General features: G+C 42.6%; 1 protein-coding gene across 3 annotated transcripts in view; it reads right to left on the bottom strand.

Moving 5' to 3' along the window:
• The window catches only part of CCDC158 (coiled-coil domain containing 158), a 102,900-nt gene extending 90,230 nt beyond the window's left edge, over positions 1-12,670 (bottom strand). The window contains exons 1-2 of one of the 3 annotated variants that reach the window (XM_055312982.1): positions 6,960-6,971; positions 6,737-6,856 (exon numbers count right to left, since the gene is read on the bottom strand). The gene's annotated coding sequence lies outside the window, so the exon portion shown is untranslated. Of the gene's footprint in view, positions 1-6,736; positions 6,857-6,959; positions 6,972-11,888; positions 11,983-12,602 lie in introns of those variants that run through there. The other 2 variants (XM_055312983.1, XM_055312984.1) reach the window with 2 other exon arrangements.
• Positions 12,671-14,668: the final 1,998 nt, after the last annotated feature.

Below are 14,668 nucleotides of genomic sequence, written 5' to 3'. Positions count from 1 at the left end.
CCCCCTCATCCTCTGAAAAGAACTATAAAATCAACAAGGAGAACAAATGAATAAAAGCACATGGGTTCTATGCCTTCAGCCTCCCTAGATGACAGAGTACTACAACCTTCAAATTACTTGTTAACAGAGGGAAAGTGCTTTCCAAAACTGTTCCCACCGTCTATCTATCAGCCCTGTGGGCACATACATGTAGAGAATGGATGGAGAGGCTGGGAAACTGAAAGGGAGCAGAAGGCTGGAGGAAGCACAGACATATGCACCCCAGAAAGTGAACAGGAAAAGCCAAGATGTTAGGTTCAGGTTGCAACTAGGTAGTCCACAGCCCTGGCTCCCTAGTACTAGCTTGAAAGTGGGGGCGGGGGACGAGAAGTAGCGGCTTCAGGGAAGCAGTGTTTTTGAAGAAGAGATTATCGCACAGGGAAAGGAGAGAGTAGGGAAAATTCAGGCACCAGCATAACAAAAGAAGCAAGATAGACCAACCCTCCTTGTATCTCTCCCATTCTTCTATTGCCATGTGTAATGGAAACCACCTGAAAGAGGGAAATCTCAGAACAAGAATTCTGTCCACAAAGTGACTAGGAATAGATAAAAAGCAGACCACAACTACACAAAACTATTATAAAATGTCAGAAAATGTGAATAAAATCTTTTCAAACATGAAGTTGAAGAAAACTAATATAACACTGCAAGCTGAACTAGGTGTTCCCAAACAAGTACCCGAGGATATGAAAAATCACCCTTGAATCAGAAATGAAAAACCAAGAAACACATAAAACAAGCAAGCAAATAGGAGGGAAGGAATGAAAGGAGAGTTGGCTGAGGTCAGGAAAGAAAGAGAAGGAAACGACCATATCATATCAGAAATGAAGCCCAATGACAGACTACACATGAGAGAACAGACTGTAATGAAGACTTAATCAAGGTCCTGAAGAAAATCAGGAAAACAGAAGAGAAAAGGCTGAAAGAGGAAGTGAAAGAAATGGGAGACAGGCAAAGGAGGTTGGCTATCACTGGTGTCCCTGAAGAAGTCAAAACAGTGAAACAAAACTATTATTTAAAACTATAATCCAAGAAAGTTTCCTAGAAATAAAGGAAGCCCTGAATCTACACATTTTTAATACTAGGGAATAGCGACCAAGAATGATCAACTCTGAAACAGATCTTAATAAAACTACATTAAGATTTTAAAGACAGGACGCCTGGGTGGCTTAGTGGTTGAGCGTGGGCCTTCAGCCCCGGGTGTGATCCTGGAGTCCTGGGATCGAGTCCCACAGCGGGCTCTGTGCATGGAGCCTGCTTCTCTCTCTGCCTGTGTCTCTGCCTCTCTCTCTCTCTCTCTGTCATGAATAAATAAATTATTTTTTAAAAATAACATGCAAAGCAAGGCAATAGTAGAGCAGAATTTTAAGGAAACACAAGGAAAGAGCACACAAACCAAGGACACTATATCCAGCCAAGATTTTCAAAAGAGTTAAAGCTTCCCCTGCATAGTTCAGTCAGTTAAGCATCTGACTTCTGGTCAGGTCATGATCTCAGGGTCCTGGGATCCAGCTGGTGTTGGGCTCTGCACTCAGCTTCTCCCTCTCCCTCTGCCATGTCCTCACCCCAAAACCTGCTCATGTGCACATGAGCGCTCTCTCTCTCTAATAAGTAAGATCTTTAAAAAAAAAAGTCAAAGCCATAGAAAAACAGTTTTGAAAGTGCCATAACACTGTATATATGCGCCCCTTCTGAAGAATCTTCTAGAGGAGGTGAGGCTTTATCCAAGCAGAAGATGGCTGGCAAGTATGGCAAAGTGTGAACAACTGGTGAGGTTTTTTTGGTTTTTCTATAGGCCTTGTATTTTCCAAAATAAAACTTAGGAAAAAAATGAACATTAAAAAAAAAAAATCAAAACACCATGACTAAGGAAAGCATGCAAAAGGTCAGCTGACGCACATGACCTATTCAGCTGTAAAGTTGAGACTAAAACATAGGTGGGGTAAAGGCATTGAGGAATAACATATAAATATTATGTGTGTGAAAAAGGAATACAAATGTAACTCAAAATGGGAAGATAAATGACAAAAAGGGGGAAAGTATAAGACCACTGGTTGTCAAAAAGTATCATTTAAAACTGACAGAAAGCAAAGAGTTAAGAATAAAAACAGTCTGTAGGAGTACTACAAAAAGCACTAATGCAAAGGTAACCACTAGAATAAAAATACAAACCTTCTTAAGTGACAAAAAATTTTTTTTTTTCCTAGAGAGAGAGAGAGAGAGCAGAGAGGAGAGGGAGAGGGAGAAAGAGAATCTTAAGCTGGTTCCATGTGGAGCTTGACAGAGGGTTTAATCTCACAACCCTGAGATCAAGACCTGAGCTGACGGGATCCCTGGGTGGCGCAGCGGTTTGGCGCCTGCCTTTGGCCCAGGGCGCGATCCTGGAGACCCGGGATCGAATCCCACGTCGGGCTTCCGGTGCATGGAGCCTGCTTCTCCCTCTGCCTGTGTCTCTCTCTCTCTCTCTCTCTGTGACTATCATAAAAAAAAAAAAAAAAAAAAAAAAAAAGACCTGAGCTGAAATCAAGAGTTGGATGCTTAACCATGTAAGCCACTCAGGTGCCCTGACAAAAGTTTTTTTAAAGAAAGAAAAGAAACACAAAAAAAATATAGTAAATATAATATATAGTAATCATATCACCAGAAGATGATGTAAGAATAATGTGACAGAATTTAGACCAAACACTGAATGTGACAGGACGTAACCTGCCTACTCAAAGAAAAGGATTTTCAAATTGGCTGTTAAAAATTTCAATTCTAGGGATTCCTGGGTGGCTCAGCGGTTTAGCGCTGCTTTAAGCCCAGGGTCTGATCCTGGAGACCCAGGATCGAGTCCCGCATCGGGCTTCCTGCAGGGAGCCTGCTTCTCCTTCTGCCTGTGTCTCTACCTCTCAATCTCTCTGTGACTCTCATAAATAAATAAATAAAATATTTAAAAAAAATTTCAATTCTAAAAAAATTAAAAAATTTAAAGAATTAAAAAAAATAAAAATTTCAATTCTATACTCTACACAAAAGGACACTTAAAGGCACTGATCCAAAAAGACTGCAAAAAAAGTGATAGACAAAAATTTGCCAGAATGAACACAGTAAGAGAGCACTGGTTAAAATCCTGATGCCAGACCAGGTAAGTCTTCAAGGCAGAGAATTAAATAAAACAAACGGCATTTAAAGTGAAAAGCCACGGGATCCCTGGGTGGCGCAGCGGTTTGGTGCCTGCCTTTGGCCCAGGGCGTGATCCTGGAGACCCGGGATCGAATCCCACGTCGGGCTCCCGGTGCATGGAGCCTGCTTCTCCCTCATGCCTGTGTCTCTGCCTCTCTCTCTGTCTCTGTGACTATCATAAATAAATAAAAATTAAAAAAAAAAAAGAGTTTTAAAGTGAAAAGCCACAATCCACAATAAAGATCCAGTACTTCTGATCTTGTGCCATATAACACAGCACCCACCTTAGATAAAATATACATTACAGGAGATACAGTAAGAATCAGAATCACAGTGATGGTAAGACTTTAACAGGCTGCTCAGTATGAGATAGGTCAGCTGACAAAACATAAGGATATAAAAAATTTAGATGAAATCACTGAGGTAGACTTTTTCAATATACATCAAACACAAGACTTTGATAATAGAGAATATACCTTCCTCTCAAGCACACATGTAAGGAACACTGACACAAGCCAATCATATTCTAGGGCAAAAATAAAAGATTAGCAGGTTCCAAGGCACCTTGGTGGCTCATTCAGTCAAGTGTGGGACTCTTGGTTTTGGCTCAGGGTATAATCTCAGAGTTGTGAGACGGAGCCCCATATCGGGCTCTGGGCTCAGTGTGGTGTCTGCTTGAGATTCTCTCTCCCTCTCCTGCTTCTGCCACCACACCCTATGCTCTCTCTCTCTCTCTCTCTCTCTCTCAAATAAATAATCTTAAAATAATCAGCAGGTTTCCATAAAGTAAAAATATTACAAACATTTTCTGTTCACAATGTCATAAAACTAGAAATGAAAAGTAAAACCCCAAAGCAAAAAGGCCTTTCCACCTGGAAATTCAAAGACCTATTAAACAACTGTTGTGTGATAAAGGGAATATAAAGGAAAATTAAAGAATTTCCATAAAATAATGACAATGAACACAGTACATGAGAATCTGAGAGACAGTAAAGTGGTGTAAAAAAGGAAATTCCTGGCCTTAAACACCTGTTTCAACAAAAATGAGAGAATGAGCTAAATTTCTATGACAAAAAGAAGAAAAAGTAAAACAAAAGAAAGCATATCATAGGAAATAATAAAGATATAAACAGAAATTAATGAGGTAGAAAACAGAAATACAGTAAATCAAAGTAATGAATCAGAATCCTGATTTTTTTTTAAAAAAAGCAAATAAATACAGGCAAGGACCATTGAAGTGATAAAAAAAAAAAGGAAGGTCAAAATGCTTATCATTTTTACAGTAATTCACGATTATAAGCATTTTTTTTTGTAAAACTGTAAGCTAAAGAGAATTTTTATTGAACAGAATTCCTTTTTATTTCACTCACAGTTTTTCCCTTTTGATTAATGAGGTGCCATCTGTCAAAACTACAGTTAGATAAATTCTACCTTAATGTATCTCATACTACCATTTTTAAGAAATAAGTAGTAGCTAGGGAGACATTCCATAAAGAATTAGAATAAATGGAATGTTAGGATTGCTAGGCAACTCAGATATTCTAAATAGAAGAAATTGCTATGGGAGTGGGGGAGGGAGGCCCTCATTTAAACAAGTCTTATCAAAAAAAAACAAAAAAAGTCTTATCACGAATGTTTGCTATATAACTTACATACTAAAATGATGCATTTGAGGATTCTTTAGGATGATGAAAGATACTAAGAAAATTCAAATTACTGAGTAATGTTAATATTATAAATACAGACAGATCAAGAATATGAAGGAATGAGCAGGACATGAGCAGGACACGGTTGGGAAATTACACACTGATCCACTCTCCTAGATACCAATGTTTTTGGTGTCAAGCAGGAAATACGAGTAAGGTAAGTACAACTGAAACTAAGAGTTGGAGAAGAGAAAAGAAAGGAGGAGGTTTGACTTTAGAATATTCTGATTAAAAAAAAAAAAAAACAAGTACGGGGGCACTTGGGTGGCTCAGTCAGTTAAACAGCTGACTCTTGGTTTCAGCTGAAGTCAAGATCTCATTAGTCCTGGGATCAGCTCATCTTGGGCTCCAAGCTCAGTGGGGAGTCGGCTTGAAGATTTTCTCCCTCTGTCCCCCCACGCCTAACTCGCGTGTTCTCTAAAATGAACAAATCTTAAAAAAACAAAACAAAAACCCAAGTTTGTTTATTTTGGATAAGATGATGAATGTAATAAACTCATTAATTCAGTATACCATGATAGGTGGCAGCCCTTCAGAAGGAAATTTTTTTCTTAGAAAATTAATAGTTTAAAAAAAGAAAACTGATAGTTTAAGGAAGACAGCATAGATTTATTTACTTAAACAAGAATTTTTATTATTTTTTAATTTATGTATTTATTTATGATAGTCACAGAGAGAGAGAGAGATGCAGAGACATAGGCAGAGGGAGAAGCAGGCTCCATGCACCAGGAGCCCGACGTGGGATTCGATCCCAGGTCGCCAGGATCGCGTCCTGGGCCAAAGGCAGACGCCAAACCGCTGCGCCACCCAGGGAGCCCTAAACAAGAATTTTTTATTTTATTTATTTTATTTTATTTTTAAAGATTTTATTTATTTATTCATGAGAGACACACACACACAGAGGCAGAGACACAGGCAGAGGGAGAAGCAGGCTCCATGCAGGGAGCTTGACGTGGGACTCGATCCCGGGTCTCCAGGATCACACCCTGGGCTGAAGGCGGTGCTAAATCTCTCTCTCTCTGTATTCTCATGGATAAATAAAATCTTAAAAAAAAAAAAAAAAAAAAAAAAAAAAACACTGCCTTCACTGCCTGAGTTACTACTGTTAAGTGCTCATTAACTCCACATTGCTCTTAATGCTTGCTTTCTCAATCACATTCTTTCTAGTTCTTGTTCCTTGACTATCAGGGTTCAAATCCTAGCTCTGTCATCTACTGGCTTTGTGAGTGTGAGAACAGTATTTAACCTCTTTAATACTAAAAGATGGAGATAAAAAGCGTGCACCTAAAAGAATAAGATAACTCATGGGCAGTCTTACTATATAGTACTTGCAGCAATCCCTATGCAAATGGTATCCCATAATAGTGTAGTAATACATCAACAATACTGTCTTTATAATTTAGGCAGGGTATACTAACTCACTTTCCCGTCATAAATGGCTATATCTTTCTATTCATCAAGAAAGAAGCTATTAAGTTTCATATAAGTCCACTAACATCAAAGAACATAGGTTTAAACAGCATTGAATAAACACAGATACTATTATCCTCTAATACAGAAGTATGCTATTTAAGATGTATTTCTCTAGTACATAATACTGTCTTGTAAAGAGGCAGCATGAAAGGAGGACAAGATTTAAAACCAGGAAACTTAATTCTGTCACTGGTTACCCAAGAGAGGAGGAGCAAATCTTTTCATATCTCAATTTCCACCATTACTAAATGAGAATGCAGTTGTATCTTCCAAACTTTTTTTTAAGCAGAGGAGGCCTTTCTCTAAATTGTCAGAGTCCCAACCACACACCCTCCCCTCTGCCTCAGAGACACCTTTATGGAATGCAGACGCTCTGCTGAACAGGGTTTGAAAACCACAGAGAGAAAGCCCTTGTAGCTTTATTATCTTAGAAATTCCAGCCAAGGCCTTCATCAAGCTCAAGGCTTCAGGCTCTAAAATAAATAAGATATAGGTAGGCATAAATATAATAAATCAGTATATTGGTTTTATATGTTCACAATTCTTAAATATAATCCAAAGTAAAACAAGAGATACCTTAATATATGGAAATTCTTATTTTTACTTATCCTATTAACACCTGAAAAAGAAAATATTTTAAAATCTGTGTATTAACAGATAGCCATACTTCATTACCTAAAACTTATTATTTTTAAAAGTTCAATCCACAAGTTCATTTTCCTCACCTAAGATCCCGACAACACCTAACACACACACAACCATCACCACAAAAACCTTTAAATTCTTTTTCCTTTGTGCTTATCTTGCATATGAAAGTATATTTGAATTAATAGCCTATGACACTTACCTAGGCTATGTTTGTACAACAGAACATGTCTAAGTATACACTCCCTGTTGGTCCAATGCTAATTCTGATGGTACAGGTCTCACTGGCATTATTAAGATAACACATCAAGTAAGCCACTTGCCCAGATCTTTCCAGACCAGATCTTTCTAGGTATAGTCCAAATTGACTTAAATAGACCACCTGAATGTCTTCTAACCATTTAAATTGCTTTTCAATATTTGGAGATGCTTTGACCAGGCAACAGTTCTAGAGCTTGGTTAGAAAAGTTGCTAAGCAGAATTCCCATCTGGTGAGTCAGAAATAGACCTATAAATTTTAAGCAGTGGAGCTGAGATTACAACCAACCAGGATTTTGGGCATATCTTAGTTCAATCTGAGTGAGCAATTGCCATGTGGAAAAATAAATGACAATATCCTAAGTGCAGGATTAGGCTTAATGAACAGAGGTAGGTGCTAGTTCAGGGTGGAGACATACTTTCTAAAAGCTAGAGCACCTTGAATATATACGTGGAGAACTTCCTTGTGAGGTGTTCAGGCTGAGAGGGGATGAGCATTTGCTGGGATGACAACTGCCACTGGGTGTCCTCTCAAGAGCAGAGCATTAGACTAGAAGATCTTAAGTCACAAGGAAACAGTGCTAGAATATGAAATTTAGTTTTACTTCTATTCTTTCATGCTTTAATCAGCTCTTGCCAGACCTATTACAAAATACTTCAAAGTGACCTTTCTAGCATCCGTTTCTCACAATCTTTAATAAGAGTTTCCTTTAAAATCAGACTCTTTTGCCATATTGTGTTCAAAGACTAAAATCTGAACTAAAACTGGCACCCAAGGCCCTTTAGGATCTGACCTAATCAACCTCCCAGCTTCATCTCCTGCTTTTCCCCTGACACATTCTCAACTGGAGTCTACCTGCTATGTCCTGAGGGTATCCTGCTCTTTCAGAATTCTGCTTTTATTTATACTCTTTTTTAGTTCTTTCTCTCCTTCTTAGCAAAAACCTGCAGTTCAGTTTTTAGGGCTATGGAAGAAGAGGTTCAATACTATATTGCTGGTGACAATGAACACTGAAAATCAATGTTCAATAATTAAGGGAAAGAAAACTGCCCAATGCCTCTGAAAAAAAATAATTTACTAGAGGGGACTATATTTGGAAGGCATGTTCTCCTTACTGTTCCCACATCGAAAGTAATAAGCTTCAATCATTCATGCATACAAAGCATTCGGCAAAGGGCCTGGCTGGTACATAGTAAACATTCAGTAATTATTACTTACCACTACTGGCATTAGGATAGCTTACAATGTAGGGCTGCTATGAACAGTGCTTTTGTAAATACTAGAGATAAAGCTAAGATCAAGACTGATCAAATTTCTTCCCTCACAGATCTCATAATCTAGTGGGAAAAGAAAGACACTAAGGAAACAAATAAAAAATATAATTTGGGGGAGGGATTGGGTGCAATGCAGAAACTACCACAGAGAGTGGTATACAGAGAGATGGCGCTGAGGCTACTTTAGTTAGGGCAGGTCAGAGAAGACCTTTCTGAGGCGGTGACATGTGAGCTGAATGTGAAAAAAGAGTCACCCCCACAGAGAAGGGAGGAAGTTCCTAAGAGGAAATACCACATACAAAGGTCTTGGGATGAACAGCAGTGTTTGCTGACTGACAGAAAGGAAGCAATGAGGCTGCCACATAGACAAGGGAAGGTAGGAGACCTGCTTACAGACAAACAGTTGTTTATCGTGCCCAAAGGGGCACTTACTGCCAGTTTCTTTCCTAAATTTTCCTGAGAAAGTGTTGGGGAGGTTGGCAGGGGGTAGAGCTCATAGTGCCTTGACAAGGACTTTGGGGTTTATTCTAATTGCAATGGAAAACCACTGGAGGATTTTAATAGGGGGCATATGATGCTCTCTAGCAGTCAAGTGAAATATATACTGAGCTGAAGTAGAGGCCAGTTAGGAGGCCATTGGAGTAGCCCAGCAAAAGGACAACACCTAACTCTAGAGTGGGCCAGGGGTCAAAAGTGGGTTGGTGCTGGGTTTGGGAATGGGGACTGACTGCAAGTGGGTACAAAGGCTCTTTTTTGGGGTGATGGACATTTTCTAAAACTGGATTGTAATAATTGCGCAACTCTGTACATTTACTAAAAAGCACTAGATTTTAGGGAATCCCTGGGTGGCTCAGCGGTTTGGCACCTGCCTCTTTGGCCCAGGGCGCGTTCCTGGGGTCCCGGGATGGAGTCCCTTGTCGGGCTCCCAGCGTGGAGCCTGCTTCTCCCTCTGCCTGTGTCTCTGCCTCTTTCTCTCTCTCTATGTCTATCATGAATAAATTTTTTTTAAAAAAAAGCACTAAATTTTACACTTAAAATCAGTGAATGTTATGGTATATAAATTCGACCTCAGAAAAGCAGTTCAGAAAAAAAGCTGATTGCTCTTTGCATGTACACTGTCGTGATGTTTTGTGGAGTAAGTGTGTGTGTGTGGGGGTGCATATTAGCTGCCTGGGTCCTAGAAGTCAGCCAATTAAACCTGAACACTGTTTTTTTCCTGCACCATGAAAATTCCAAAGTGTGTTCATTCAAGTGTGTTCACCAGAGGTTGCTTTTGGCCAGATTTTAACATCCCCACTCATGGAAGCACTTCTGTATTGCCTACTTTCTCCAGGCTTGGGCCTCAATCCCCAGGTGTCCAAAACTCTAATTTAATATACGTATGATGGATACCCAATAACATATTAGATAAGGACCAAGCTTAACTCACCTTTATTCCCTTAACCAGAGCAAATACAGTGACATATTAATAGAAATACAAATAAAAGTCTGAAAATTGCTTTCAGCGTTAGACTAGTTCTTTCCTATGCACCTAATTTATTTTCACTTCTGACCAAATTCTTTATGGAAGTCTTTTCCTTGAGATTTACAGGGTTCAGGAAACTATTTAGTGGTCTCCACTACTACAGGCCTGTCACTGTCCCAGCTGGGGAGCTTTAAAATATACACCAATATAGGACTGATTCCATGTGATTTATAACAATTAACATATGGATTAGCTTCCTGCAGTGGCTGTAACAAATTACCACAAGCTTGGTGGCTTAAAATACGGGCCATTCATTCTCTCACGGTTCTGGAGGCCAGAAGTCCAAAAGCAGTCCCACAGGATTGAAATTGGGTTTGTTGGCAGGGCTGTGCTCTCACTGCAGGCTCTAGAAAAGAATCTATTCCTTGCCTCTTTGAGTGTCTGTTGGATGCCAGCATTACTTATTGATTTATGGCCTCATCACTTGGATCTCTGCCTCTGTGGTACTGCATTCTCCCCTTCTGTCTGTCTGTATCAAATCTCTCTCTGTCTCTTATGAGAACACTTGTGTTACATTGAAAGTCCACCCAGATAATCCAAAATAATTTCACCATTTCAAGATCTTTGACTTCATCATATATGTAAAGACCCTTTTTTCCTTACAACGTTTACAGGTACCAGGGATTGCGACCTGATGTTTTTGGGTAGCTTTTATTCAAACTACTATACCATATAATTTGGGGTCACCTGGTTTGGGAATATGTGGTTCACAGAGGCCTGATTTCATTAAGTGTGCAGTTTTAAAGTGAGTGATTCTAACATACTAGACAACACCAAGTCTTCTTTGTCAAACACATTAATAAGGACTGTGCACACACCAAATAAATTGTCCATTTCTGCCCTCAATTTATTTGGAGAGTATCATAGTATCTCTATGGCATAAAAAAACATTTTACCCACAACACAAATAGATAACTGTGTAAGATTAAAGACAATATGCTACGGAGGTGGGAGGACCAGGTCTCTCCCACCACCCCCCCCACACACACACACACAGGGGACTAACACACAGAAACAGTCCTGCCACCTTAGCTAGTCTCTGGGATGCGTGGTAGGCACTGGCCCTTTCTTTCCTGAATCATCAGCTGATAGAGAAAGCAAGAAGTGGTTGCCAAGTCAAAAACAAAAAGATCCCGAGAAATAACAACAGACCTCATTTTTCTTCTACTTTCCCCTGACCTTACAGTGCACCAAGATGCAAGAACAAATCCTGGAACAGCCTGAGTGCTGACCTGGAACAAAATTTTATGGAAAAGGCTGGACTCACTGTTTCTGACTGATGCTCATAATAGGGCATAGCCAGATTCTTTTTTTTGTTTGTTTGTTTTTTTTGCATAGCCAGATTCCTAAGGTCACTCACAGAAAGGGCTCCAGCTGAGAGAGTCCTTACACACATTTACGACAGTCTCATTTTGGACGACAGGTTGGTGACTGTCCAAGGCTAGACATGCCTCTTTATGCCCACGTCTTCCCTAACCCATCCCCCTCCCCCTGTCCATGGGAGGGGGGTAGGAACAAAACGCGGTCTTGCTGGGACCGGATCACAGTTACTACCCTCCCCAAAGTGGAATGCTTTGCGGAGGGTCCTTTGGCCCGAGTTACAGCCACTGTCCCCGGAAGTCCTGCGATCCCCGGACACGACAGCAGTCCCTTCTGCTAAAGAAACGATTTACTGGGCATCTGCCACGTGCGAAATAAACAGGAAGGTCCGGAAGGTTCCCGAAATGCAGAGGCGCCGCTGCGGCCCGCCGGGGCACGACCCGCCCCTCACCCGGCCTCCGCGCCGAGCCCCGCCCCTGTACCTGCAACCAGCGCCTCATCCTAAGAAACCTGGCGCGTCCCCGCGGGGGTGGGGGGTGGGGGCGGCGGCGGCGGCGGCTCCTCCGGCTCCTCCTCCTCCTCCTCCTCCTCCTCCTCCTCCCCGGCGGCGGCTCCTCCTCCTCCTCCTCCTCCCAGGCGGCGGCTCCTCCTCCTCCTCCCCTTCGGCGCGGCGCGCTGACCCGGCCTCGCGGCGCTCGCCCTGCGGCCTCCGCCTGCCCCACCCGGCCCGGGCAGCCGTTGGCCACCGCGGCGTGGCGTGGCGGCTCCTCCCGCCCGACTCCGCCCCCCGGACGCCGTCGCCGGGCAACTGACGCGGGCCCCGGCGCTCCCGCCCCGACCGCGGGTGCCCAGCCCCGGCCGCGGCCGCGGCCGCTGCCTACGTCACCGCAGGGGCGACCCCGCGCCGGGCCTCTCGCTTTTCCTCCGCCCGTGCCCGGTGTCCGCGTCCTGCTCCCGCTCCCGCTCCCGCTCCCGCTCCCGCCCCACCCGTGCACGCCAGCGCCCAGGCGGCCCCGGGGTCGTCCCGCAGAAAACCTTCCCAAACGCCTCCCGACCCGCGCAGATCCCTGTCGCCGCGACCCCCGAGAGGCCCGGCCGGACCTGGCGCGCGGCCCGTGGGGTCTTCACCCGGCCCACCTCCACCTGGCGCAGCCTGGACGCGCGGCCCACTCCGCCCCCGACGTCCCGCCGCCCACCTCGCGGCGCTGCCTTCGTGCTGATCCTGCTTAGAAGGGCTTGCAGGGTTCAGGTGCGCTCGGATAGCGGACCCTGCCCCCCCCCCCCCGAGAGCTGTGCCCGCCGCTGTGCCCCCCCCCCGGAGAGCTGTGCCCGCCGCTGTGGCCTCCCCCCCCCGGAGAGCTGTGCCCGCCGCTGTGCCCCCCCCCCCCGGAGAGCTGTGCCCGCCGCTGTGGCCTCCCCCCCCCGGAGAGCTGTGCCCGCCGCTGTGGCCTCCCCCCCCCCCGGAGAGCTGTGCCCGCCGCTGTGGCCTCCCCCCCCCCCCCGGAGAGCTGTGCCCGCCGCTGTGCTTTCAGTTGCGCTCTGTAGCCCTCCCCAATAGACGGTTTATCAGGTCAAGTGATTGATGACGCGCTCAACCCTCTGGGGCTGCCCAAATTAGCGCTTAAGTGGGAGGACTCGAGAAGGCCCGAGCGTGATGGGTGCAGCCCGCGGTGTTACTACGTCAGCAGCCACGGTACAGACACCAACGGCAGATGAACTGTTTGTGTCTAAAATGATTGGAAATATTGATAAATGCTGCATTACTTAATGTAATTATGGATTTTACTTTATTTTTTTAAGATATTATTTGTTTATTCATGAGACACAGAGAGAGAGAGAGAGGCAGAGACACAGGCAGAGGGAGCCCGACGCGGGACTCGATCCCGGGACCCCAGGATCAGGCCCCGGGCTGAAGGCGGTGCTAAACTGCTGCGCCACCGGGGCTGCCCTAATTATGGATTTTAATAAAATAGTATCAAATGCCACTAAACGTTGCTTTTTTTTTTTAATTTTTATTTATTTATGATAGAATGAGAGAGAGAGAGGCAGACACAGGCAGAGGGAGAAGCAGGCTCCATGCACCGGGAGCCCAACGGGGGACTCGATCCCGGGTCTCCAGGATCGCGCCCTGGACCAAAGGCAGGCGCCAAACCGCTGCGCCACCCAGGGATCCCTGCTTTTTTTTTTTTAAAGGTTGCTTTTTTAAATCATACCTGTAATTTAAATTATTTCGTTTACTGACCCAGATTTAAGATTACCAATAGAATTAAGTATTTTAATAGAGAATGAAGCCATACTATTAAGTGGAAAAGTAAATGCTTTAAGTTGTAAATAGAAAGCAATTTTTAATTATTTGTTTTAATCTTTTATTCCATCAAAACATGATTGTTCTTATGGCAAGAAAATATTTTAGTTATTAATATGGGATTTCCATGGGTCTCATGTTTATATTTGCTGCACCCTAAGAACTAATTATGTTAATTAAAGATTAACATAATGTATAAATTTGAAGTATAAAACAATTTAGGGGTGCCTGGCTCTTGATCTCAGTGTCATGAGTTCGAACCTCACGTTGGATATAGAGATTACTAAATAAACTTAAAACTATTTTATATTTATATTTTCATATATTTTAATATATGTATGAAATTATGTGCCCTGAATTTTCTTATACAATTCTTTGCATTTTGAAGTGTCTTGCAGTTATACTTCTCAATATTTTTGTATATTGAATTAAAAAATTAAAAAAAGTTCTCTATCTTCATAGAGTTTATGTTCTTGTAGAGGAAGATGAACAATGCACAAAGGAACAAGTTCAAATATGTCTGATGATGATAAGTGTTATGGAGACAGGGTAAGGAAATTAGGGAGTGTGGGGTGAGTCAACGCTAAATGAACAAGTCTTTTTTTTTTTAATTATAAAGAGAAAGGAAAAGAGTTTTATTCAAGTTCAAGTTAGGACAGCTGCCTGGGAGATACACCATCCTCATAAAGAAGAGTGCACCAGGGAAAGAATGCTTGATAGTTATATACAGCTTTTTTTTTCCACATAAAGAGTTGCAAATCATCATGACGAAGGACATTCCAGAAAGTTACAGGCTTTCTCTTATGTTTTAAGTATGTGCAAGGCTGAATGACTTTAATCTTATGGGAACCAGGATGGCTTTTTTCTTTTTTCTATCTTTACATTTGGAATGTTCCTTTTCAGTTATATTTTAATGAAACAGGTGTACAATGTGTAGCATGGGGCAAAAATAGAGCC

The sequence above is a fragment of the Nyctereutes procyonoides genome, unplaced genomic scaffold (assembly GCF_905146905.1).
Source record: "Nyctereutes procyonoides isolate TBG_1078 unplaced genomic scaffold, NYPRO_anot_genome, whole genome shotgun sequence".
Taxonomy (NCBI): Eukaryota; Metazoa; Chordata; class Mammalia; order Carnivora; family Canidae; genus Nyctereutes; species Nyctereutes procyonoides.
This window is presented reverse-complemented; position numbering and strand designations above follow the sequence as displayed.